This window comes from Cetorhinus maximus, chromosome 17, assembly GCF_964194155.1.
Source record: "Cetorhinus maximus chromosome 17, sCetMax3.hap1.1, whole genome shotgun sequence".
Lineage (NCBI taxonomy): Eukaryota > Metazoa > Chordata > Chondrichthyes > Lamniformes > Cetorhinidae > Cetorhinus > Cetorhinus maximus.
In genome coordinates, this window is record NC_135895.1 from 5,503,441 (window position 1) to 5,522,270 (window position 18,830).

The 18,830-nt window shown below is 45.2% G+C and overlaps 1 long non-coding RNA gene across 3 annotated transcripts; it reads right to left on the reverse strand.

Moving 5' to 3' along the window:
• Positions 1–939: 939 nt before the first annotated feature.
• Positions 940–16,397, reverse strand: LOC144692156 (uncharacterized). Of its 3 annotated transcripts, none has more exons than XR_013579280.1 (3): positions 16,116–16,397; positions 15,360–15,444; positions 940–998 (listed from the first exon to the last, which is right to left on the reverse strand). It is a non-coding gene; the product is annotated as an uncharacterized LOC144692156 (long non-coding RNA). The 3 variants fall into 3 exon arrangements; XR_013579279.1 differs by lacking the exon at positions 940–998 and adding an exon at positions 9,547–11,873; XR_013579278.1 differs by lacking the exon at positions 940–998 and having other exon boundaries at positions 13,734–15,444.
• Positions 16,398–18,830: the final 2,433 nt, after the last annotated feature.

An 18,830-nucleotide genomic window follows, 5' to 3' on the forward strand; every position in this document is an offset into this window, starting at 1 on the left:
AGAGATGGAAACAGGCGGTCTTAGCGATGGTACGAATATGTGGTTGGAAATGCATCTCAAGGAAAATGTGACACCAAGCTTGTGAACAGGTTGGCTTAATCTCAGACTGTTGCCAGGGAGAGGGATGGAGTCGGTCACTCGGGAATAGAGTTGGGAGCTGGGACTGAAAACAATGACTTCAATCTTCCCAATATTTAATTGGAGGAAAGTTCTGTTCATCCGCTACTGGATGTCAGATAAACAGTCCGATAATTTAAGGAAACTTAATAATAATTGAATTTGAGGGAATCCAATTCTAGTCTATGCAGCCTGTCCTTATAATTTAACCCTTTTAGCCCCAGTGACATGCTGGTGAATCTGTGCCGCACCCTCTCCAAGGCCACTTCCTGAGGCGTGGAGCCCAAAACTGAACACTGTGCTCTAGGCAGGGGTCTAACCAGGGCTCTCCACAGGAATAGCAGAACTTACATTGATGGAAAACTGCAACCCTGCATCGATTGCTTCGTTTTAATCTCTCACTGGATTCCATCGTCCCCAAGCACCACTGGCAGTGAAATGGAGTTAGTGGAACAACATGCAAAGGTTTTGCATGTAGCAACGTAAATAAATTTTCACGAATGATGATGATAAAAAAAACAGTGAACTCGACACTGTTTTCTGTTGTAGTTAGGATCACAGGGTTTGGTATCTGGACTTGCTGTGTGTATTTCCAGCAGTTTTGGTTTTTTTTTTAAACCTCTAATTTCTAGAGCTCTTTTTTTTTCACCCCAATCGCTGGTATTTTTGATGTTGGCATTACTGCCATTGATCGAGCTGTTACCATGGGTCCCATCCCAACGTGAGTTCAGGGATTGCCTTCTACCCTCTGGCTGTAAATTACTTGGGCGACGGCTGGCTGAGACCTTGCTCAGAGACTGTGTCTGCTCTCACTTGCAATGTGCCTTGCTTGCTGGTGTGGCAGATGTTCTTTTGGACTCCTTTATGGGAGTCTGTAACCACTAGGAACAAGGCAAGAGTGGAATGCTTAGTGGGCACGATGCAAAACAGATGTAGTAAATCATAGAAATTCCTTTGTGCGTTTATGTGACGACACTGTGCGCCATTGAAAAATTACAATACTTGTTATTTCAGTGACTAGTTTGCAAAAAGGAACCCTTTGAATTCACAATCTATTTTCTTTACATGATTCTGAGCGTGTAACACAATCCAGCAATATATTCTCCGCAGGCGACGGAATCGATTGCATGATGTGAAAAGCATCCTTTTAACCTTTAAGAACACTGACAAGCCATTTCAGGTTTTAAAATTTCAGGCAAATGGTTCCAGAGGCTGAGTTGTTGTGGTCTGCAACTTGCTGCCTGAAAGGGCAGTGGAAGCAGATTCTTAATAATTATCAAAAGGGAATTGGATAAATACTCAAGGGGGTAAAAAAGAAAATGCAGGGCAGGGGAGCGGGATGAATTGGATAACTCTAGTAAAGAGCTGGCACAGGCACCATGGGCCGAATGGCCCCCATTTGTGCTGCTTGCAGTACATTAGACTCCCTTCATTGTGTGTGGGTCAGCTGTAAAGGGTGGGGATGGTGCTGGTTCTCAACAAGACGGGGGTAGAACTGCTTTACCACTGCTTTAGGCCAGAGAAAACGTGTGGCCATCTTTTTGTTATCGATTTCAGATGAAGTGTTGGATACAGCTGGATAGAAAAGCAAAAAAAAAAGTGTTTATAGAAACTAGAAGCAGGAGTAGGCCATTCAGCCCTTCAAGCCTGCTGCGCCATTCGATATGATCATGGCTGATCCTCTATCTTAACGCCATATTCCTACTTTCTCTCCATACCCCTTGATGCCCATAATATCCAAAAACGTATCAATTTCTTTTGTGGATATACTCAGCCTCCACAGCCTTCTGTGGTAGAGAATTCTACAGGTTGACCACCCTCTGAGTGAAGAAGTTTTTCCTTATCTCAGCCCTAAATGAGACTGTGGCCCTTGGTGCTAGACTCCCCAGCCAGGGGAAAACATCCTGCTGCACCCAGTCGGTCTAGCCCTGTTAGAATTTTACATCTAACCCTGAGACACAAGGAGGTTATTTCTGCAGTTCCAATCCAGGCTGCTTGCCTTAGTGATAAGATCCAGTGAGATGGGTGCCAGCTGAACAATACACTTAATCAGACCTAATTCAACAAGCTTCACCTTGTAGCTAGCTGAGTCAGAGTGTTTGTACATTGTACAGCCGAATTAGCTGTGAAGCACCTTGGGACATCGTGAGGTCCTGTTGAGCCTGATACAGAATCACGAAATGGTTCCAGTACAGAAGGAAGCCATTCGGACCATCATGTCTGTGTCGGCCCTCCGCAGGAGCAACTTACTGAATCCCACTCCCCCGCCTTTCACCCGTAACCCTGCAAATGTATCTCCCTTCTGATAATTATCCAATTCCTTTTTGAGAGCCTTGATTGAACTTGCCTCCACTGCACTCTCAGGCAATGCATTCCAGATCCTAACCACTCACTGCGGAAAAAAGCTTTTCCTCATGTCGCCATTGCTTCTTTTCTCAATCACCTTAAACCTGTTTCCTCTCGTTTTTGATCCTTTCACCAGTGGGAACAGTTTCTCCCTATCTACTCTGTCCAGACCCCTCATGATTTTGAAAACCTCTATCAAATCTCTTCTCTTCTCCAAGGAAAGCAGTCCCAGCTTCTCCAATCTCTCGATGTAACTGAAGTTCCTCATCCCTGGAACTATTCTTGTGAATCTTTTCTGCACCTTCTCTAATGCCCATAGATCCTTCCTAAAGTGTGGTGCCAAGAACTGGACATACTCTAACTGAGGCCGGATCAATGTTATTTAGAGGTTTATTATAACCTCCTTGCTTTTGTACTCTATTTATAAAGCCTGGGATCCTGTATGCTTTATTAACCACTTTCTCCACCTGTCCTGCCATCTTCAATGACTTTAGCACATATACAACCAGGCCCCTCTGCTTCTGCACCCCCTTTAGAATTGTGCCCTTTATTTAATATTGTCTCTCCATGTTCTTCCTAGCAAAATGAATCAAGTCACACTTCTCTGCATTGAACTTCATCCTCTGCATGTCAGTCCATTCCACCAGCCTGTCTGTGTCCTCTAGAAGTCTATTATTATCCTCCTCACAGTTCACAATATTTTCAAGTTATGTGTCATCTGCAAATTTTGAAATGGTGCCCTATGGACCCAAGTCTAGGTTATTAATACATGTTTATTCCTTTATTCTTTAATGGGATGTGGGCATCACTGGCAAGGCCTGCATTTGTTACCCATCCCTAATTGCCCTTGAATCCAGTGGCTTGCTAGGCCATTTCAGAGGGGTGTTAGAAGTCAACCACATTGCTGTGGATCCGGAGTCACATGTAGGCCAGACCAGGTAAGGACAGCAGATTTCCTTCACTTAAGGATACTAGTGAACCAAATGGGTTTTTATAACAATCAATGATAGTTTCATGGTCACCATTATTTAGACCAGCCTTTTCTTTAAAATATTCCGGATTTCTTAACTGAATTTAAATTCCACCAGCTGCCAAGGCAGGATGTGAACCCACATCCCCAGAGCATTGGCATTAGCCTGGGCCTCTGGATCACTAGTCCAGTGACATTACTGCTGTGCCACTGTTTCCCCTAACAGGAAAAGCAGTGGCCCTAACACCAACACCATTACCTGGCCTAAAATGTTACCTTGGTGGGGTGGGGGGGTCAAGCTATTGCATTTTTTTTAACACCTACTGGCAAACAGGATGAGATGGAGAGGGGAGTGGAGCATAAAACTGATATAGACATCTTGGGCCAAACTGGCCTGTTTCTGTGCTGTACATTCTATGTAAAAACTAGATTGGCCGGAATGGAGCGGGAAACAGTGGGGTAGGCTGCAGCGAAGGAACCAAGGTTTTCTAATGGCTATTCAATAATTACAGAATAAATCCTCAGAGCATGAGGAAAAGATCAAAATTGGGCTGTTATCTGAAGAGCTGAGAAACGGCCAAAGTAGAATTCAATTGCAAGTTTTTTTTTTAATTCATTCACAGGATGTGGGCGTCGCTGGCTGGGCCAGCATTTATTGCCCATCCCTAATTGCCCTTGAGAAGGTGGTGGTGAGCTGCCTTCTTGAACCGCTGCAGTCCATGTGGTGTAGGTACACCCACAGTGCTGTTAGGGAGGGAGTTCCAGGATTTTGACCCAGCAACAGTGAAGGAACGGCAATATATTTCCAAGTCAGGATGGTGTGTGGCTTGGAGAGGAACTCCCAGTTGGTGGTGCTCCCATCTATCTGCTGCCCTTGTCCTTCTAGATGGTAGTGGTCATGGGTTTGGAAGGTGCTGTCGAAAGAGCCTTGGTGAGTTCCTGCAGTGCAGTGTGCTAAAGCAGGGGTGGGGAACCTATGGCCCATGAGCCGGTTCCGACCCGTTGATCAATTTCATCTGGCCCGTGACTAGATTTATAAATATATAGACCTACACAAAATAGCATTTATCATCATTATGAATGTGCTTTGGATAACAGTGTCAGCTAAATTTCTATAATAGTATTTAACAATTTAATATTCAAATTCAGCCATCGCATTAAAACAGCGGGTGAGTTGAATGTTTCTGTATTCTCTCTAAAAAAAAACTTAGGGCTGTATCTGCCAGTCAGCGAGTGGGGGGTGGGGGCAATGGGAGCTGCTCGCTGACTTGTAAAATGACGCGGGTGACGCCAGGCGGGTGTCCCGACATCACCCCACGTCATTTAGATTTTCAATTCGGCTGCGCGCCTACCGAACTGTCAAAGGCCTATTAAGGCCATTAAAAAAATAATTTAAATGATTAATGAACCTGCCCATCCAACCTTAAGGTTGGTGGGCAGGCTGGGAGCCCTGGCGGCCTTCAGAAAAAACATGAAACCTCATCCATGGTTGAATCATGCCTGGGATGAAGGAGCTATCTTATGAGGAAAGGCGGGACAAATTGGCCCATACCCATTGGAGTTTAGAAGAGTGAGAGGTGACCTTATTGAAACATATAAGGTCCTGAGGGGACTTGACAGGGTGCATGCTGGGAGGATGTTTCCTCCTGTAGGGGAGGCTAGAACTAAGGGACACAGTTTAAGAATAAGGGTTTCCATTTAAGACAGAGACGAGGGGAAACTTTATCTCTCAGAGGGTTGAAACCTCATCCACGGGCGGGATGAGTTTTCATGAGGGATTTAAAGTTTGTATGAAATGTTTAAATAAAAGAAATTGACATGTCCCAGCTCATGCGACAGTGTCACATGAGGGGACATGTCAGGAATATTTTTTTCTGTCTTTGATGAAATTTTGAATCTTGAGCCGATCTCCCTGAGGGAGCACGCGAAAGAGCGCACTCCCGGCTCTGGGAATCCCAGCCCCCCCGCCCGCGCATAGTGCTTCCTGGCGCATGTCACGCTGGATGAGCCTTAATTGGTCCGCCCACGTAAAATGGTGGCGCGCCCCCGACTGGGGGGGCGCCAATCGGGAACCTGCCCACTCGCGCCTGCTCCCACACAACACCCACCTCCCGACGGGGGGGAAAATGCTACCCTTAATTAAGTTGATTTTTATGTGTGCCCATGGGCTGCAACTGATTTTGTCTTTGTGTGAATGGCCCGTGATAAGAACAAGGTTCCCCACCCCTGGTCTAAAGGAACATAGGAGCACAGGCCTTAGGAGCAGGAGGAGGCCATTCAGCCCCTCGGGCCTGCTCAGCCATTCAATAAGGTCATGGTTGATCTGGTTATGGTCTCAATTCCACTTTCTTGTCTGCCCCCCATAACCCATGACTCCCTTGTCTATCTAACTCAGCCTTGAATAAATTCAGTGATCCAGCCTCCACTCCGGGGAAGAGAATTCAACGGGTTAACAACCCTCTGAGAGATAAAGTTTCCCTTCGTCTCTGACTTAAATGGAAACCCTTATTCTTAAACTGTGTCCCTTAGTTCTAGCCTCCCCTACAGGAGGAAACATCCTCCCAGCATGCACCCTGTCAAGTCCCCTCAGGACCTTATATGTTTCAATAAGATCACCACTCACTCTTCTAAACTCCAATGGGTATGGGCCAATTTGTCCCGCCTTTCCTCATAAGATAGCCCCTTCATCCCAGGCATAATTCAAGTGAACTTTTTCTGAGCTGCTTCCAATACAATTATATTACTTTTCCAATGAAGAAACTAAACTACATCGTACTCTAGATGTAGTCTCACTAAGGCCCATCGTTCATGGGATGTGGGCATCATTGGCTGGCAATTTTTATTGCCCATCCCTAATTGCCCTTGAGAAAGTGATGGTGAGCTGCCTTCTTGAACCGCTGCAGTTCATGTGTTGTGGGGACACCCACAGTGCTATTAGGAAGGGAGCTCCAGGATTTTGACCCAGCGACAGTGAAAGAACTGCGATATAATTCCATGTCAGGATGATGTATGACTTGGAGGGGAGCTTGCAGGTGGTGGTGTTCCCAGGCATCTGCTGCCCTTGTCCTTCTAGGTGGTAGAGATCATGGGTTTGGAAGGTGCTGTCAAAGGAGCCTTGGTGAGTTGCTGCAATGCGTCTTGTAGATGGTCCACACTGCTGCCACTGTGCATTGGTGGTGGAGGGAGTGAATGTTTAAGGTGGTGGATGGGGTGCCAATCAAGCAGGCTGCTTTGTTCTGGATGGTGTGGAGTTTCTTGAGTGTTGTGGGAGCTGCATCCAGGCAAGTGGGGAGTATTTCATCACACTCCTGACTTGTACCCTGTGGACAGGCTTTGGGGAGTCAGGAGGTGAGTTACTCGCCGCAGGATTCCTAGTCTCTGACCTGCTCTTGCAGCCAGAGTATTTACATGGCTAGTCCAGTTCAGTTTCTGGTCAATGATAATCCCCACAATTTACCTACTTTTATATTCCATTTCCCTTGCAATAAATGCCAGCATTCCATTTGCTTTCCTAATCGCTTGCTCTACCTACATATTAACTTTTTGTGATTCATGTAACGCATTGTTGTGTAACTGGATGATAAAACTTTATCTCATTTTGTTGGTTGCAAAAGAAAGAGGCAGAGTGCTGCGATTTCAGACCATTATCGCCATCAGCCTGTCAAGCATTGCTAGTTTTGTCCTGGAAATTATAAATCAAACTCAAGCAGAAAGCAGCCCTTCCTCCATCCCAAAACCACGACATCTTAACGTATTTGCCAAGGGCATTGCAGGACGTATGAATGGTTAAAATGGTGCGATACGCTGCCCGGTGAATTATCTAAACAGCTTTCGTTCCCGAAAGCCTGAAAATGTGGTTGTGTATCATTCCCTTTTGAAGGTTTTGCAAACCTCAAATCGCGATAAAGACTGTCAGTTAGATTATCATCTGGTTACACAATCACGCATTCCTTTCAAAAACTAGGCTTGTAAATGAATTCCACATGATAAGTTCTCACCTCTTAAAAATTCCAAACAAATGTTATCTTGTTTTGTCCTGTGCTCTGAGGATCCATTCTACACCTACCAACCATCCAATCGCGCAACTCTCCGCCTCAGCCCCAAATGGTTGTGTCTGAAAGTTTCTGCTCTGTAACCGGCCAGAGGAAAACCTAAACCAAGTATCCGAAATCTCAGAATGTGAAGATCTGGAACAATAGCTGCTTGTAATTAGACAATAGGAAAGGTTAGCTCAGGAACCACGCCTCTAACTAAACTCCTGGATCATGAGATAGGTGTCCTCATTAATAATACATACAGTTAGAGCCAAATCAGGCAGACAGGGACATGTGGACAGAACTTTAAGAACTTACATGAAGGGCAGTTTATCTTTAGGAAATTGTTGGCCTTAATTGCCTTTATTCGGAGAGGAGTCACAGCTTGCAAGACCATGGGGAAATGCTTCAGTTGTGTAGAGAAAGGAATGGAGAAAGATCAGAGGTCAGCGGGAAAGTAATGGCCATTGCTTGTTCATTTCTGAAAGTGAAGACGCAACTTGGGTGAATAAACCTCACCTATACTAACCTCTGGCCCATGTGTCTCATTGCCCATTGGGTCCTGAGCCTATTTCAGCTTGTTATAGTGGCTGGAAATCTACAAATGAGAAGCCATTCACTTTGACAGCAACAGTAGAGAAGCAGAACCTTTTTTTTTTAAAGATTTCAAACTTCTAAATGTTGCTAGTCAGAGGGATTTGTGTGCACTCATACAAAGGAACAGAAAAAGTTAGCATACAGATACAACAAGCAATAAGGAAGGCAAATGACATGTTGGCTATTATTGCAAGAGGATTGGAGTACAAGAATAAGTAAATCTTGTTAGAAATTATTCAGAGCTTTGGTGCGACCACACCAATACAGGTATATCTTTCCTTAGGAAAAAAGAGACCTTTCCGACATTGTAACAGTGACTATACTTCAAAAAGTACTTGCCGCTGGCCTGGATCGCTGTGTGATCCTGGGCCTCAGGAGGATGTCAATCCTGCAGCAGCCTCTGCTTCTCCAGTCACACTGCTGAGCAAATGAGCTGCTGGCCTCTGATTGGCCAGCACCCCTCGGCAGGCGGGACTTTTGCCCCTGGCAATCCTGTCCCCAGGGAGAGGCCTACCGCTGCTCTGCCTGATTGGGGGAAGGCCGCCGACTATGAGCCAAAGGAGGCAATGCTGGTCTCTGGCTGGTTCTCCAGCTGGCTGGCGAGACCCCCCCCCATCGCATCCACAGGATTCCGCCCCCGCATCAGTTGTGCCCCTGTGGGTAACACTCTCCTCTCCGACTCAACAGGCAGGAATTTACCGTTTGCTTCGGAGTCCCCGAGATCAGGAGGGAAGCGGATCACCAACATGCACGGGACGGTGGAGGGACTTCCACCTGCATTTTCCCGCCAATTAAGGGGCTGCTGGCAAGGGAGCTGTCCAATGAATGGTGGCGGGTGGGTCCTAGTGCCAGCAGCCTTTACACAGCTGTGATTTTAACAGGTGCCTGCCTGTGGAGCATTCAGGCAGCTGCAACCCAGAAGCGAAAAGGATAGGGGGGTGGACATCTGAGAAGGCACTGCTAAGATGGCTACAGGAAAAAGAATGGTTGGCCCACACTTCAGCAATGCCTCCCTTGAAGGTCTGGTGAAAACAGTCCGCAAAAGGAAGCAGGTCCTCTAACCAGAGGACTGGAGAAAGAAACCATCGGCCATAACCAAGAAGGCATGGCTGGAAGTGGCAGAAGTCGTGAGCAGCCAAGGAGTCATTGCAGAACCTGGATCCAGTGCAGAAAGAGATTTAATGACCCATTGTAGTCTGGAGACATAAGTGCTGTTCACAATGGGCTTCCAGTTGCCCAGTGTTAAGTAAATGGAGCCCACGAAATCAACGGCCAGATTGTGGACCTGCGCATGGGGTGATATCAAGCATCAATGTTGGCATTAAGGCAACAGTCATCAGGCACCCGAGCCCCATGCTCAGGCACCCCTAAGTGCTGACCCTCCACAGTTCGGTGCTCTGTCAGTACTGACTGCGATTTCCTTGCAGGACAAAAACACTGCTGTTTACACATAGAGTTTAATATTCAACTAAACTAGTTTATTCCAGTTTTGGTTTATATACATATCTATACAAATGGCTACAAGAGGGTGCTGTTATACTCCTCCCTCCTTAATGAAAAGGTTACACGATGTTTAAAATCCATACAACTCAAAAACGTTTCTTGTTTTTCATTTATTTAAAAATCCAACTTAACTACTAGTTTCCTATTCTTAAGGTGATACCTCCTTTCTTGACCCAAACTTTCAGAACTTGGACAAGTACCTTGACCCATCATGACCTGAATCTGAGGAGATGTTTCCTCCAATAAAGATTGATTTTCCCCTTTACCTTCCATTGAATTTTTCACTTCATCAGACATGACTCTCTAACTGTGACTCAGATCTCAACTGGTTTCAGGCACAACTTATGTTGGAGTAACTATAGTTACCCTACTCGTATCCCAACTATTCAACTCATCAGACTCATTTGATTCATCCTAGCTCCCTTCTTCTTTATGAACCTCTGAAGGTAAAACATGACCCATATGTACAAACCTAACCTTTCCACTACCAAACATCTTGACCAAATATGTGCGAGGCCCACATATTTTTACAACTCTTCCTGGTAGCCACTTGAGCCAATGATGATGATGACCTTTCACCTTAACCCTCTGGTTCAACTTCAGACTTCTTTCTCTCGCTCTACCCCTATCACGACAATCGTAAAAATATGGCCATACAAATATTTATGAAAGCACAGAATCTTTTCAGTGCAGAATGAGACCATTCAGCCCATCGAGTCTGCACTGGCTCTCTGAAAGAGAACCCTACCTAGTCCCACTCCCCTGACTTATCCCCATAATCTTGCACATTCCTTCCCTTCAGATAGCAATCCAACTCCCTTTTGAATATTTCGATTGAACCTGCCTCCTCCACCCTCTCAGGAAGTTCATTCCAGACTCCAACCACCCCCTGGGTGAAAACGTTTTCTTCAAATCACTTTTACTCCTTTTGCCAATTATTTTGAATCTGTGCCCTCTAGTTCTTATTCTAAAAATCAAAGACAATGCTTCATGTTATATCTGAGCTTAATTTCGCTCACTGGCAATGAGATTGCATGAGGCAAATGCACTTGGGGTATCCTCAGCACTATCCAACACACGAGGGATCACAGCACCTTCTCCATGTGGAGAGGCATCACATGCTAGCTGAATCTTTTTGGACACATCGTAATGTAGAAGCATTGTGCCATCTACCAATTGACTTTTACACAACTAGAATGTGTTGTCATACTCACTCCCCTGTCCAATTCCACAAAGCACCATTCCTTGAGAGTTCATGCAATAAGGCTGCCAAATTTGGTATGAATTTACTGTAGTAATTGATTAAGCCCGCATAAGATCTGAGCTCAGAGATATTTTGTGAGGATTTGGCGCATTTCTTATTGCTTGAACGTTACTCTTGTTAGGATGTAACTCATCTTTGCCTACCCTGTAACCCAAATATTCAGCAGAGTTTTGAAACGTTTCACATTTGTGTGCCTTTGCCTGAACTCCAGGCTTTTCCAAACATTAGAGCACCTGATTCAACCTGTAATCATGGATCTGCCCGTTTGGAGCTGAAATAACTATGGCATCCAAATAGCATACTACTCCCGGAATTCCTTGCAAAATTTGGTTCATCGCTCCTTAGAAAATTCTAGGGGCTGAAGAAACCCACACGCAGCCTCATGTGCGCATTCACTCGCTTTTCCAGAATCGCTTCATCCAATTCAGGGTCACGGGGAGTCAGAGCTTGTCCCGACAGGCAATGGGCGCTTGGCAGGGTACACCCAGGACAGGATATCAGTCCATCACAGGGCACACACACACACATGGGCAATTTACCATAGCCAATCCACCTAACCAGCACATCATTGGACAATGGGAGGAAGCCGGAGCACCTGGCAGAAATGGAGGGAACGTGCAAACTCCACACAGACAGACACCCAAGGTCAGAATCGAATCCAGATTCCTGGAGCTGTGAGGCAGCAGTGCTAACCACTGCACCGCATGTGTGTGCTAATAGTCAAATATGACTTGACATTGCAGTTTTTAAGTTGGGTGATTCTGGCGGAGCTGACTTTAGCAGTTGAGCAGTTGGTTTGGAGACACTTGGTCCAGCAGGTTGGCTTCGTTTCCTTTTTGACTGCGGCTTTGCTGACTTGCCTCCAGCCAGATTGAGCGCACGAGGGCGGAGGTGAGAGAGCGGGCGTGCAAGAGCGCAAGCTGCAGGAATGTCTAGCTGATGTTCTTCTGCTGTGACCTTCATGGCACACACTTGCACACCAGAGCCAGAACACACAGATCAGATTTGCAGCTGGCTTTTTAGCCTGTTTTCTTGTGTATTCCTGAAAAGGAAAAAAACAAACATGTCTTTCTCCCAGAATCTACTTTCTTTCAACTCAGGCGATTTCCACGTCGTGAGATATAACTCAACGAGAGATGGTTTCTGCTGAGATGTGGTAATCCATCTCCACTGTCTCTGCAACCACAGGAGATTAAAATTCAGTCTTTTGCATTGCATCTCTCCCTTCTGTCTGAAGTAGGCCTTGATGCCTTTTTTAAGTGCAACATTCCGTGTTCTCTCTGGACTAGTTGGTCAAGTATAATCCACATAGGAATTTTACAGAAAGTGGTTATTTCACGTTCTTAGCCCGGCTTTTGTTTGTAGGTCTTTTTTAAAAAAAAGTATAACTTAAAAAGCTCAATATGTCCGTAAGTAATTTGGGTTGTGATCTGCTGTCATGAGAACCTGTACTTCAGTCTTATATCCTTGAATCAGTTTGCCAGTTTCACTAAACACCTGAGGGAACTTGGTGATCATGTCTTCTTGCATTGTGAATTTCACTTCTACGTGGGAAAGCTTGTTCCAGTTTAACATAAATGCTATTAACCAACTCCTTCCTAACAAGTCTGGGTTTCCACCTTTCACTACAACGATGGGCAATTGTGCCTATTGCTCTGGAACCGATACACTTCCCATTATGGGGATTTTCTCTCCTCTGTAACTTCATAATTCTATGCATGAACTCTGCAGTAGATGTTGACTCAACTTTTCATGATACAGCGATTCAGGAATCATGCCAACTGATGCCCCCGTATCGGTCTCAATGTTTATCGGAGCTCCATCCAACACTATACTTTGGATTGTATGGACCTCAACTGACCTCTCATTGACCTGCTGCTGTTTGACAGCTGTGAGCAGTGACTGCTGTTTCCTCCAGCCAGCATTTTCTCTGTTTACCTTCTTCCGACATGCCTTGGCAAGATGGTCCTTCTTCTTGGAACTTTGGCTCTCTGCCCCCACAAATGGACAATTCTGTGCCTAATGTTGGCCTGAGCACCATGAACAGGACTTTGTCACACCTCTGCTATGACTAACTGCTGTCGTTGGATCCTTCTGCTAACTCAGCTGCAGCTTATGTACTTCAGCAGACGACTGGCAGTCATTAACCCTGACTTTCTCTCGGGTCACATTCTGCCATGGCCATGGACAATGCTGTTTGGTGAGCTACACCGAAAGTTAACTTTGGCAATGTCAGCAACTTACTGTGAATACATTCGCTTTTTAAACCACACACAAATCTGTCCCACAATGCTCCTGCTTGAAATACGCCAAAATGACAATGAATGGACAGCTTTTTCAAAGCCACGGTAAACTCTCCAATGTTCTCATTGGACAACTGATTTCTTGTTCCAAGCCGATAGCTTTCTGCAACATCCAATGGCTTGGGGCTGTGGTGCTGCTGAAGCTTACACAAAATGTCCGACAGCGGCCTGTCTTTTGGTTTAGCAGGGGCAAACAAATTCTTGGGCCTGCTTCAGTCAGAAATATCACCCTTTTACTTTCCCTCACTGCCAGATTAACATGTGGATAATCAGGATCTTTGAGGATATTATTAGCAATGAAAAACCTCTTGAGCCACTCCACATATGCACCAAAAAGACTCTTGATCATGGCTGTACTCTCCCAATTGCCCAATAATACCTGTTGACCATCTTCGAAGGTCAGTCAACCCATGTGCACAAACAGCCTTTTTTCCCCCAAGTCCAGATTTTTAGCCTCTTTCTCAGGACAAAAACCTCACAGTTCCCCTGTTAGTTTCCTGAAAGCTACTCCAATCAAATGTGTTCAGCTTGGGAATCTGTAATCCTATCCTTGTCGCAAGACTGTGCATGTACAGAAACACTGGAGCACACACACGGAGTTCCAATACTCAACTAAACTGGTTTATTCCAGTTTGATTTTTACATACATACATACATACATATACAAATGGCCACAAGAGGGTGTTATTACACTGACCCTCCCCAGGTGCAGTGCCTTCTCAGTGCGGACCCTCCAACAGTGCAGCACTCCCTCAGTACTGGCCCTGGATTGTCAGTCTGTGTGTTGTGTTCTAATGTCGAGACGCAACTTTAATCCATGGCCCCAGGGTCACCGCCTTCACCATCATTCCAACCCACAATCAGCCAGTAAAATTATTCTAGTTTGAGTCAGATAATTTGGATGAGTGTTTCTTTTTCATTTGGTCCCATTTCTGAAGCTGAAATTCCTCACTGCCTCAGAAGTGGCTAACTGAGAGATTCAGATTTAAGAAACAAAAAGGGCCAAAAAACCCCCGACAGTGTTCTGCTTGTGAGCTAATTGCCGGATCTCAGGCCCTTTTTGGCTTTTGCAACTAAAAGTGAGACCTTTACCCTAGAGTTCCAGCCTAAAGATCTATCTGTTGCACTTTGAAATACTTTACATTTTTAGCCAAAAATTGCCAGTATGACACTAATCAGATAAAACATTTCAGATAGTGAAAATTGCTTTGTCAAATTTCTTGATCCTACAGTTCTGAAGCATTAAAGAGACGCACTGGGTTAAAATGAATTGGTGAGGCTGTGGCCCCAAATTGACCTTGTTCTCCTTTCATACCGATCAGTTTCAGATGAGAAAGGCTAACGATAATGTTCAAAATGTAATGTTACCTTTGACTGTAAATTTGGTTTCTCTGCAAGTTAATGAAGTTAATTAAAGGCACTAAAATAGTTGTTTCAAAGGATTACTGGATAATGACCCTTCAATCCACTACTAACCATTGATTAGAAATGACTATTGGCAATTTGCGAGGTGACACTCCTTTACCCATTGTTCTAATTTAGTCATTATTCCGTTGATTTTGTCATTTAATGCTTCAACTAAAATATCAGAATGAGAAATCTAATGTGAAGAGATTGAGAAGGATGGAATAACTTGCATATATATAGTGCTTTACACATCCCCAGGATTCTTGAAAGTGCATCAGAGCCAATGAAGTACTTTTGAAATGTGGATAATGGGCATGGATAGCAACTTGAACCAACAGGCCCACTCGTTTGTTTTGTAGTGTGCAGACGATTCCTTTAACTGCATAGGTCCTTTAATTTTTTTTTGTGGAAGCAGACCGTAATTTAAAGGGACCACATGGCCTGTGTGAGAACTGCTGTGTTCGCTACGCAGCTTAGAGGGACATTGCCTTTAACGTGGTAAAATATTCCAAAAAGCTTCTTACATTATAAAACAGAATTTTGCACTAAGCCACACATTAAATGAGGTGACCAAACATAGGTTTTAAGGCAGCTCTTAAAAGGTGGAGAGAGAAATGGAGAGGTTTAGGCAGATTCCAGAGTTGAGGGCCCAGGCATCCAAAAGCTCGGCCGTCTGTGGTAGGGCCATTAAAATCGGGGACGGCCAAGTGACCTGAATTGGAGGAGCACGGATATCTTGGAGGTTAATGTGGGCAAAAACGACAACCAGTCTTCACAGCAAGATCTTTAAATAGCAATGTGATAAAAGGTTGATTAACCTGTTTCAGTGATTGAGGACAGGAAAAATTGAAAGTTCCTCTGCTCCTCTTCTTCAAAATGTGCCGTGGGATCTTTTATGTTCACCTGAAAGAACAAATAAAGCCTTACCACATTTGAAAGACGGCACCTCCAACAGCGCAGCACTCTCTCTGTACGGCACAGAAATGACAGCTGAGGTTATTTGCTCAGCTGTTGGGTTGGGATACAAGCCTCTTAACTTTCTGACTCACTAGAGTGCTACGAACAAAACCAAGCTAACACTAAAACGTCAGACTCCTAACAGTCATTTTGCGTTTTCTTTTCTCAAATAGTTTTTCTTTTGACTTTAGCAGTAAATCTAACCATGCAGATAAACTCCATATTAGGAGTTTGTTAACTGTGATCGTGTCAGTGGTAAGATCAAAGCTTTCAGATAATTACGAAAGTCTATGAGATATGATAGATCTACCGTGTTTTCTTGTCATTCAGCCAAAAATATGTAATGTTGTGGCTCAGAAAGATTAAAGTTGCTTCTCCAGCTAGTTGCTTCTAAAAGCCTTAATGAAAAACGAGCAGGTCACTCAGCTTCTCAAACATGTTCCAACATTCAATTAGATCATGGCTGATCTATATCTTAATTCCATTTACCAACCTTGTTTCTGTAACCTTTAATACCCTCCCCTAACAATGTCTCAATCTCAGTTTGGAAATATCCAGGCCCCCCACCCCCAGCCTCAACTGCTTTTTGATGGAGAGAGTTCCAGGTTTCCACTAACCTTTGTGTGAAGAAATGCTTCCTGACCTCAACCCATAGCTCGTTTCAGCGTCATGCCTCTGTGTCCTGGACTCTCCACTGTCCCCAGCACCAGAGGAAACCATATAACAGCTGCATTTTAGTTTAAGGCACAAATCCATGCAGCGTAAAATATTAACTCCCCATACTCGAGTCTGCAGTATGTAGCAGTGGAAGATAATCAGCCTGGGTCAGTGTAGAATGTTCTGCTGTCAGCTCAATTGCTTAGTCCCAGAAGGGAAGTCGTCTCCCATTGACAGTTTCCGAAAGGGAAATAATACTCTGCAAAAATAACAAGAGGAAATCTTCAAAACATCGCTACACAAGAATGGAACGTGATAAGCAGCAGAAAGTACCGAGGAGTTCAGTATGAACTGGGCTATCCTAGAGCTTGTGACCCTGGCTAGTCTGTAGTCTGTGCCCCGAAGGAAAAAACAGTTTGGACCAATATTCTTATTTCCCAGTTTTTACTGGTGTTCCATTTTAAGGTATACAAGACCAGTATTCTTATTTCCTAGTTTTTAACTGTTTTTTACCTTCTGGGTGACCCCCAGCAGACTTCCCTAAGGCCCTGGCTAGACGACAGTCTGTGACCCCCAGCATATCCTGTAGTCTGTGACCCCCAGCATGATCTGGAGTCTGTGACCCTGGCTAGACAGCAGTCTGTGACCCCCAGCATATCCCTGCAGTCTGTGACCCTGGCCAGACAGCAGTCTGTGACCCCCAGCATATCCTGCAGTCTGTGACCCCCAGCATGATCTGGAGTCTGTGACCCTGGCTAGACAGCAGCCAGTGACCCCCAGCATATCCCTGCAGTCTGTGACCCTGGCTAGACAGCAGCCAGTGACCCCCCAGCACATCCCTGCAGTCTGTGACCCTGGCTAGACTACAATCTCTGACCCCCAGCACATCCCTGCAGTCTGTGACCCTGGCTAGACTACAATCTCTGACCCCCAGCATATCCCTGCAGTCTGTGACCCTGGCTAGACAGCAGTCTGTGATCCCCAGCATATCCTGCAGTCTGTGACCCCCAGCATGATCTGGAGTCTGTGACCCTGGCTAGACAACAGTCTGTGACCCCCAGCATATCCCTACAGTCTGTGACCCTGGCTAGACAGCAGTCTGTGACCCCCAGCATATCCCTACAGTCTGTGACCCTGGCTAGACAGCAGTCTGTGACCCCCAGCATATCCCTACAGTCTGTGACCCTGGCTAGACAGCAGTCTGTGACCCCCAGCATATCCCTACAGTCTGTGACCCTGGCTAGACAGCAGTCTGTGACCCCCAGCATATCCCTACAGTCTGTGACCCTGGCTAGACTACAATCTCTGACCCCCAGCATATCCTGCAGTCTGTGACCCCCAGCACATCCCTGCAGTCTGTGACCCTGGCTAGACTACAATCTCTGACCCCCAGCATATCCCTGCAGTCTGTGACCCTGGCTAGACAGCAGTCTGTGACCCCCAGCATATCCCTACAGTCTGTGACCCTGGCTAGACTACAATCTCTGACCCCCAGCATATCCTGCAATCTGTGACCCCCAGCTGCCTTGCGGCCTGTGATCCCCAGACCTACCTGTCCCCATCCACAGCATCAACCATGCAAGAATCTCCCAGATCCAGGATGACAACCAAAAGCCATGAGCTCAATATCTGATGCAGATATAAATGACACCTTGACTTGTTCTTTTGCAAGTCATTCTGAGGGACTTTAAATCAGCCAATTCATTCTAGGGCTGTGGGAACAGGAGGAGGTCTTTTAGTCCCTTGAACCTCTTCTGCAATTGGATCATGTTTGATCTGTACTTTAACTCCGTTCTGAAACCTTTGGTACCTTTTACCTAAAACAATGTCTCTCAGTCTCAATTTTCAATTGACTCCCAGCATCAGCAGCTTTTTAGAGAAAGACAGTTCCAGATTCCCACTGCTCTGTGTGAAGAAGTGCTCCCTGACATCACTCCTAAACATCCTGGCTCTAATTTAAGGTTATTCCCCCTGGTTCTGGTCTCCCCCATCAAAGGAAATTGTTCCTTTCTAAATCTACCCAATATACTCCTTTAATCACCTTAATTAGATAGCCCTTTAAAATTCTATACTCAAGGGAATACAGCTGAACCTATGCAATCTGTCTTCATAGTTTAACCCTTTCGATCCCAGCACCAGTCTGCTGGATTGGCATTGCCCCCTCCAAGGTCAAGTGTTCTTGAGGTGTGTTGCCAAGACTCGAACATAGTTACTGCAGATGGGGTTGGACCAGAACTCTCTACAGCTGTAACATGATTTCCATGTAACCTTCATTTGCAACAAAAACCTGATCTCTGCCATGATTCCTCAGTTTTATTCCCTCACTGGATCCGTTGACTCAAAGATGTTTCTTCACTGTCAGAGATGTTGGACTGCGGGTGAAGTGAATTTACTGAACCATCGAACAAGCCAGGACTATGCAACCTGTCCTCATTATTTGAGTTTTTTAGTCCCCGTTCTCATTCTAGTGAATCCACATTGTGCTCTTTTCTCTTCAGACCGCAGTATTCTGTTGTGTTTTATCTTTGATTTAGAAACTTCCTTTTGCAAACAGTGGATCTAATCATCACTCTTTATCTTTGCTAAGATAGTAGAAAAAGGGAAATTTTTTTTAAAATTCAGGAGATGTGGGCTTCGTTGGCTAGACCAGCATTTATTGCCCATCCCTAATTGCC